The 7,500-nt window shown below is 50.0% G+C and overlaps 1 pseudogene; it reads left to right on the top strand.

The window, feature by feature from the left end:
• Positions 1–2,552, top strand: part of LOC119558800 — a 2,746-nt pseudogene extending 194 nt beyond the window's left edge.
• The last annotated feature ends 4,948 nt before the right edge of the window (positions 2,553–7,500 follow it).

The following is a 7,500-nucleotide window of genomic DNA, read 5'->3' as shown; positions in this document are numbered from 1 at the left end:
AAGTCCTTCTTAAATGAGGCCATTTACCCATAGAGGGTGCCAGGCCCGTATAACGTTAATGATTACTAGATGATGTTTCCAAAGAGTCGTGTTGCTTGATAGTGCAGCACTAAGTGGGTGGTAAACTCCATCTAAAACTAAATATAACCATGAGACCGATAGTAAACAAGTACCGTGAGGGAAAGTTGAAAAGAACTCTGAATAGAGAGTTAAACAGTACGTGAAACTGCTTAGAGGTTAAGCCCGATGAACCTGAATATCCGTTATGGAAAATTCATCATTAAAATTGTAATATTTAAACAATATTATGATAATAGTGTGCATTTTTTCCATATAAGGACATTGTAATCTATTAGCATACAAAATTTATCATAAAATATAACTTATAGTTTATTCAAATTAATTTGCTTGCATTTTAACACAGAATAAATGTTATTAATTTGATAAAGTGCTGATAGATTTATATGAATACAGTGCGTTAATTTTTCGGAATTATATAATGGCATAATTATCATTGATTTTTGTGTTTATTATATGCACTTGTATGATTAACAATGCGAAAGATTCAGGATACCTTCGGGACCCGTCTTGAAACACGGACCAAGGAGTCTAACATATGTGCAAGTTATTGGGATATAAACCTAATAGCGTAATTAACTTGACTAATAATGGGATTAGTTTTTTAACTATTTATAGCTAATTAACACAATCCCGGGGCGTTCTATATAGTTATGTATAATGATATTTATATTATTTATGCCTCTAACTGGAACGTACCTTGAGCATATATGCTGTGACCCGAAAGATGGTGAACTATACTTGATCAGGTTGAAGTCAGGGGAAACCCTGATGGAAGACCGAAACAGTTCTGACGTGCAAATCGATTGTCAGAATTGAGTATAGGGGCGAAAGACCAATCGAACCATCTAGTAGCTGGTTCCTTCCGAAGTTTCCCTCAGGATAGCTGGTGCATTTTAATGTTATATAAAATAATCTTATCTGGTAAAGCGAATGATTAGAGGCCTTAGGGTCGAAACGATCTTAACCTATTCTCAAACTTTAAATGGGTAAGAACCTTAACTTTCTTGATATGAAGTTCAAGGTTATGATATAATGTGCCCAGTGGGCCACTTTTGGTAAGCAGAACTGGCGCTGTGGGATGAACCAAACGTAATGTTACGGTGCCCAAATTAACAACTCATGCAGATACCATGAAAGGCGTTGGTTGCTTAAAACAGCAGGACGGTGATCATGGAAGTCGAAATCCGCTAAGGAGTGTGTAACAACTCACCTGCCGAAGCAACTAGCCCTTAAAATGGATGGCGCTTAAGTTGTATACCTATACATTACCGCTAAAGTAGATGATTTATATTACTTGTGATATAAATTTTGAAACTTTAGTGAGTAGGAAGGTACAATGGTATGCGTAGAAGTGTTTGGCGTAAGCCTGCATGGAGCTGCCATTGGTACAGATCTTGGTGGTAGTAGCAAATAATCGAATGAGACCTTGGAGGACTGAAGTGGAGAAGGGTTTCGTGTGAACAGTGGTTGATCACGAGTTAGTCGGTCCTAAGTTCAAGGCGAAAGCCGAAAATTTTCAAGTAAAACACAAATGCCATACAAATATAATTATATTATATAAATCAAGCTAATTAATATACTTGAATAATTTTGAACGAAAGGGAATACGGTTCCAATTCCGTAACCTGTTGAGTATCCGTTTGTTATTAAATATGGGCCTCGTGCTCATCCTGGCAACAGGAACGACCATAAAGAAGCCGTCGAGAGATATCGGAAGAGTTTTCTTTTCTGTTTTATAGCCGTACTACCATGGAAGTCTTTCGCAGAGAGATATGGTAGATGGGCTAGAAGAGCATGACATATACTGTTGTGTCGATATTTTCTCCTCGGACCTTGAAAATTTATGGTGGGGACACGCAAACTTCTCAACAGGCCGTACCAATATCCGCAGCTGGTCTCCAAGGTGAAGAGTCTCTAGTCGATAGAATAATGTAGGTAAGGGAAGTCGGCAAATTAGATCCGTAACTTCGGGATAAGGATTGGCTCTGAAGATTGAGATAGTCGGGCTTGATTGGGAAACAATAACATGGTTTATGTGCTCGTTCTGGGTAAATAGAGTGTCTGGCATTTATGTTGGTCACTTGTTCCCCGGATAGTTTAGTTACGTAGCCAATTGTGGAACTTTCTTGCTAAAATTTTTAAGAATACTAATTGGGTTAAACCAATTAGTTCTTATTAATTATAACGATTATCAATTAACAATCAATTCAGAACTGGCACGGACTTGGGGAATCCGACTGTCTAATTAAAACAAAGCATTGTGATGGCCCTAGCGGGTGTTGACACAATGTGATTTCTGCCCAGTGCTCTGAATGTCAAAGTGAAGAAATTCAAGTAAGCGCGGGTCAACGGCGGGAGTAACTATGACTCTCTTAAGGTAGCCAAATGCCTCGTCATCTAATTAGTGACGCGCATGAATGGATTAACGAGATTCCTACTGTCCCTATCTACTACACCTAATCTGGCAGTGTAAGTAATCGTACCTGTTTATTTTTGCTCGATTCGAAAATTCGTGTTTTTGCGTTTCCTCAAAAGTTACATTGGCGGAAGTGGTATCAGACTCCGCGGTTTGGCTGCGCGGTCAAGTAGTGTTGCTCGCGTGATCATACACACGCCAGGAGCGGCGGAATACGCGTTTTCCTTTTGTGAACAATTGAAAGCATTTTTGGTAATTTATTTTGTTTTAAAAATTTGAGTCGAGCTGAAAAGGCTACTGGACCTTAACAAAAATTGGGTGAGTGTATTTTTGAGTCCCATTTTTAACACCACCAAAGAGATGTCGGAGGGGGAGGATTCAATGAGCGAGGGCGAGATGCGCCTCGACGGTAAGCGCAGCCGAGGTAAGGTGCGAGACAACCAAAAGCTAAGTTGATTGCGCTCGACGAGGAATCGTGGGCGAATATTGTTGAAACGGACAAGGACGGGACGACCAACCAGAGGTCGCCCTTCATCATCTGCATCGTCCGCGAAGGGAGCTAGGGCGAAGACTGTTACACCCGGCGGAGAAAAAAAGCGCTCCAAAGCACGTCCTATGACGTCATCGATGGTGGCATCGCGCGCAAAAGAGGTTGAAGACTATCAAGACCACCGCTGACCCCGTCGCTGCTGCCAGTGCTGACGTCGCTACTAGCGCTGACGCCGCTGCTGACGCCGCTACTGCCGCCGCCGCTGGAGACGTCGTGAAGTATGACCACGCCATGGAGGTGGTGGTGAGGGTGGCCCCGGACGGATTTCCGCGGAAGTTGCGAAGATTCGCACCGAGCTTATACTCGACACCAGCGTTATCGTGAGGAGCTCCACCAGGGAGCTGCTACTCGTCGTGGCCAAATATGAGGCCTTATTTCGGCGCTCACGCTGCGTAACGTGGTCTGGAAGACCGATATCGGCAGTCCAAGAAGGCACCACCGCCGCCGCCGCCGCCGACTACCCAACCTGCTGCCCCGCGGATGCCCTCTGCTATGCCTCTGCATATCCAAGCCTCCCGATGCCATCCGCCGTTCCGGTCCCGATGCCGCGAAAACCGCGCGACATGGTCGGCCATTGTCCACAGTTCCGACCCGAAAATTTCGGGTAAGGAGCTGGCGGAAAAAGTCAGAAAGGAGATTGCTCCCTCGCTAGGAGTACGTCTGCATGAGGTGAGAGGGCTGGCGCGTGGCGGTGCCATCATCCGCACCCCATCGTCCGGCGAGATACAAAAGGTGGTCGCCAACAAGAAGTTTGTAGAAGCTGGCCTAGAGGTGAAGCAAAGCCCAGCGCAAACGCCGAAAATTGTGGTCAGCAACGTGGACACTGCGACGCCGCCGGATGAGTTTATGAGCGAGTGTACAAAAACAACTTCGCTGATAAGATGAGTCTGGAATTGTTTCAAAAAGCAGGTTCGACTGGAGAAGTCGTGGTCGCAGGCGGACGGCGCCACAGTTAATGTGACGCTGGAAGTCAGCACCACGGCCCTCGACGTGCTCGATGGCGGGAAAGGCCTACATTGGCTGGTTCGCCTATAATTGCCGGGCGTTGGTGCGCACATACGCGTGCCACAGATGCGTTGGATTTGACCACAAGATCAAGGACTGCCGGTATAAGAGAATGTCTGCCGGCAGTGCGGACAGACTGGCCACAGTGCGCGCGCATGTCAGAACCCGGTGGACTGCCGGAATTGCCGTTTTAAGGGCTACCAGTCGGGGCACCACATGCTGTCCCCTGGATGTCCGGTATACGCGGCGGTGCTTGCAAGGGTGAACTCTAGACATTAATGTTTAGGTTCATCCAAGCTAACTGTGGTCGAGGCCGTTGCGCTGTCATCGAGCTTGCCAAGCAGATGAGAGATGCTGGCCACCTGTTCGCACTAGTCCAGGAGCCCTACGTGGACGCTGGCAAGCGACTCACTGGACTGCCTGGAGGAATGAGGATATTCGCCGATAGGAGGAAGAAAGCTGCCATCATCGTGGACGACCCATCTGCCATCTGCATGCCCATCGAGGCTTTGACGACGGACTACGGAGTGTGCGTGAGTGTCACAGGAAGATATGGCACAATCTTTCTGGCCTCCGTATACTGCCAGCATCTAGCTGCTCTGGAGCCCTACACTGACTACCTGGATACGGTTCTGCTATTAGCTAGCAGAACACCGACAATCCTCGGACTTGATGCTAACGCAGTCTCCCCTATGTGGTTCAGCAAATCCCCAGACAACTCTGGAGACCGCCTGAACCGCGAACGGGGACAGCTCATGAACGAGTGGATAATCGCAAGCGGTGCCAGTGTACTGAATACGGCCAGCCAGGTGTTCACGTTCGATAATCACCGCTCTAGAAGTGATATCGACGTGACCTTCGCCAACGAAGCGGCGCGAGTATGGGCAACCTACGATTGGAGAGTTGACTTCTGGGAGCTGAGTGACCACAACATTATCACTGTTGAGGTTACTCCAGATCCGAGCAGTACCGTTGAGAGCCTAGCTCCGGTACCGCAATGGAAGCTCTCCAATGCAAGTTGGCGAAGATTCAGTGTAGAGTTAAGGAGTGCAGCACAGAGTCTCGAGGAACTGGAGGAATCGCCGTTGGACGACCATGTGTCTGCCTTCGCTCCATCGTACACGATGTGTGCGACAGGGTGATAGGGCGCAGGATACCTGCAGCGAGGGGAAACGTAATATGGTGGAATCCTGAGCTGAGTACCAAGCGCCAAGAGGTCCGGAGACTGAGGCGTAGGCTGCAGGCAGCTCGCCGGAGTGGCACCGACGATGCTGAGCAACTTGCCGCTGGACTGAGATTTGCCTCAGGCCAGTACAAGAAGCTTATCTTGACGACAAAGGAGCAAAACTGGCGGGACTTCGTGGGACGGCACAAGGATGATCCATGGGGGCACGTATACCGAATATGCCGAGGCCGGAAGAAGACAGCCGATCTCGGATGTCTCCGGTCGAACGGCGCGCTTTCCGTAACTTGGCACGACTGCGCAAGTGTGCTTCTCCGCAACTTTTTCCCTGTTGCGGAGTCGACGACACGAGAAGACATACCCCCTGGTGCCCCACCGATCCTCGAAGCCTTCGAGGTGGCAACCAGCGTCGCGAGGCTGAGAAGCCGGCGATCGCCGGGTATGGATGGCATCACGGGCGGTATTGTCAAGGAGGTATGGCGTGCCATCCCTCAGCACCTGACGAAGCTGTACTCTCGGTGCATCTCGGAAGGATACTTTCCGGCCGAGTGGAAGCACCCGAGAGTGATACCGCTGGTAAAGGGGCCAGATAAGGACAGGAGCGATCCTGCCTCTTATCGCGGCATATGCCTTTTGCCAGTGTTCGGAAAGGCGCTTGAGGGAATCATGGTGAATCGGCTGAAGGATGTGCTACCGATGGCTGCAGATGGCAATTCGGATTCAGGCCTGGACGCTGCGTGGAGGATGCGTGGATGCACGCCAAAAACACCGTCGCCAACAGTCGCGAGAGGAGGGTCCTTGGAATCTTTGTCGATTTCAAGGGAGCCTTCGACAACGTGGAGTGGAGTGCGGTGCTGGATCGGCTTGTCGACGTAGGCTGTCGAGAAATCGACTTGTGGAAAAGCTATTTTTCCGGCCGTAGCGCAAGCATCATCAGCAGGTATGAAGCAGCCACAGTTGCGGTTACACGGGGCTGCCCGCAAGGGTCCGTCAGTGGTCCATTTATTTGGAATTTACTGATGGATGTGCTGCTTCAGCGCTTGGAGCCACATTGTGCTCTGAGCGCGTTTGCAGATGATCTTCTGCTTTTCGTCGACGGGAATTCCCGTGCCGATCTGGAGCGGAAGGGCGAGCAGTTGATGGACATCGTGGGAGCCTGGGGAGCTGAGGTTGGAGTGAGTGTGTCAACCAGCAAGACGGCAATAATGTTGCTGAAAGGACAGCTTTCACGCACGAGGAGACCGACGGTACGGTTTGCTGGAGCAAGCCTGCCTTACGTCACCAAATGCCGGTACCTTGGCATCTTAGTCGGCGAGCGGTTGAGTTTTCTCCCGCATATCTCTGCTCTCAGAGATCGGCTGGCTGGAGTTGCCGGAGGACTAGCGCGGGTGCTTCGAGTCGATTGGGGGCTCAGCTCCCGTGCTAAGAGGACGATTTACAGCGGACTCATGGTCCCCTGTGCACTCTTTGGTGCCTCGGTCTGGTACAAGGCGGCGAGTAGGGGCAAGTCCCTTAAACTCCTCACCTCGTGCCAGAGGTCCATCCTTTTAGGATGCCTACCGGTATGCCGCACAGCACTGTCCACGGTGGCACTGCAGGTGCTTGCTGGTGCTCCTCCAATGGATCTGGATGCTCACAGGATCGCCGTGAAGTTCAAGCTGAGGAAGGATTCCCCTGGATGAGAGCGACTGGCTCCACGGACAGGACCTGTCCGTGTTGGACTGGAAAGCTAAGATGGCGCTGCTAGACGAACGTCTGCTAAATGAGTGGCAACTCAGATGGGATCGCGCGGAACACGGCTCCGTGACTCGCGAGTTTTTCCCAGAGGCAGCGTTCGTCTACAAGAGGAAAGACTTTGTCTTTACCCTCAAAAGCCGGATTCTTGCTGACAGGACACGGGTCGATGAACGCTTTCTGCAAGGCAGGACCCTCAGCACACGACCGCATGCTCATGTGGCGTGGCAAGAGAGGACTGGCGCCACATACTGTGTGAATGCCGCCTGTACAACGATTTGCGGGACCTGGATGCCCTTGGAGTCGTTCGAGACCAGGGAAGATGGATCGTCGCGGGAGTAGTCGAGACCCCAGAACGGATGCGTTCTCTAGGAGTTTTTGCCGATGCTGCCTTCTTGAGGCGAAGGATGGATGCGACGAGGGAGGAACCACAGGCGCCGGGACGTTAGTCACACACCTCTTTTGCCGTGTGGTAGCGGCGAAGAATACTGCCACAGCCTGCCATAGCTTGTCGTAGGAGGCGACTAAATA

This window comes from Drosophila subpulchrella, unplaced genomic scaffold, assembly GCF_014743375.2.
Source record: "Drosophila subpulchrella strain 33 F10 #4 breed RU33 unplaced genomic scaffold, RU_Dsub_v1.1 Primary Assembly Seq140, whole genome shotgun sequence".
Lineage (NCBI taxonomy): Eukaryota > Metazoa > Arthropoda > Insecta > Diptera > Drosophilidae > Drosophila > Drosophila subpulchrella.
Note: the sequence above shows the minus strand (reverse complement) of the source record. Positions and strands in the feature narration are given on the sequence as shown.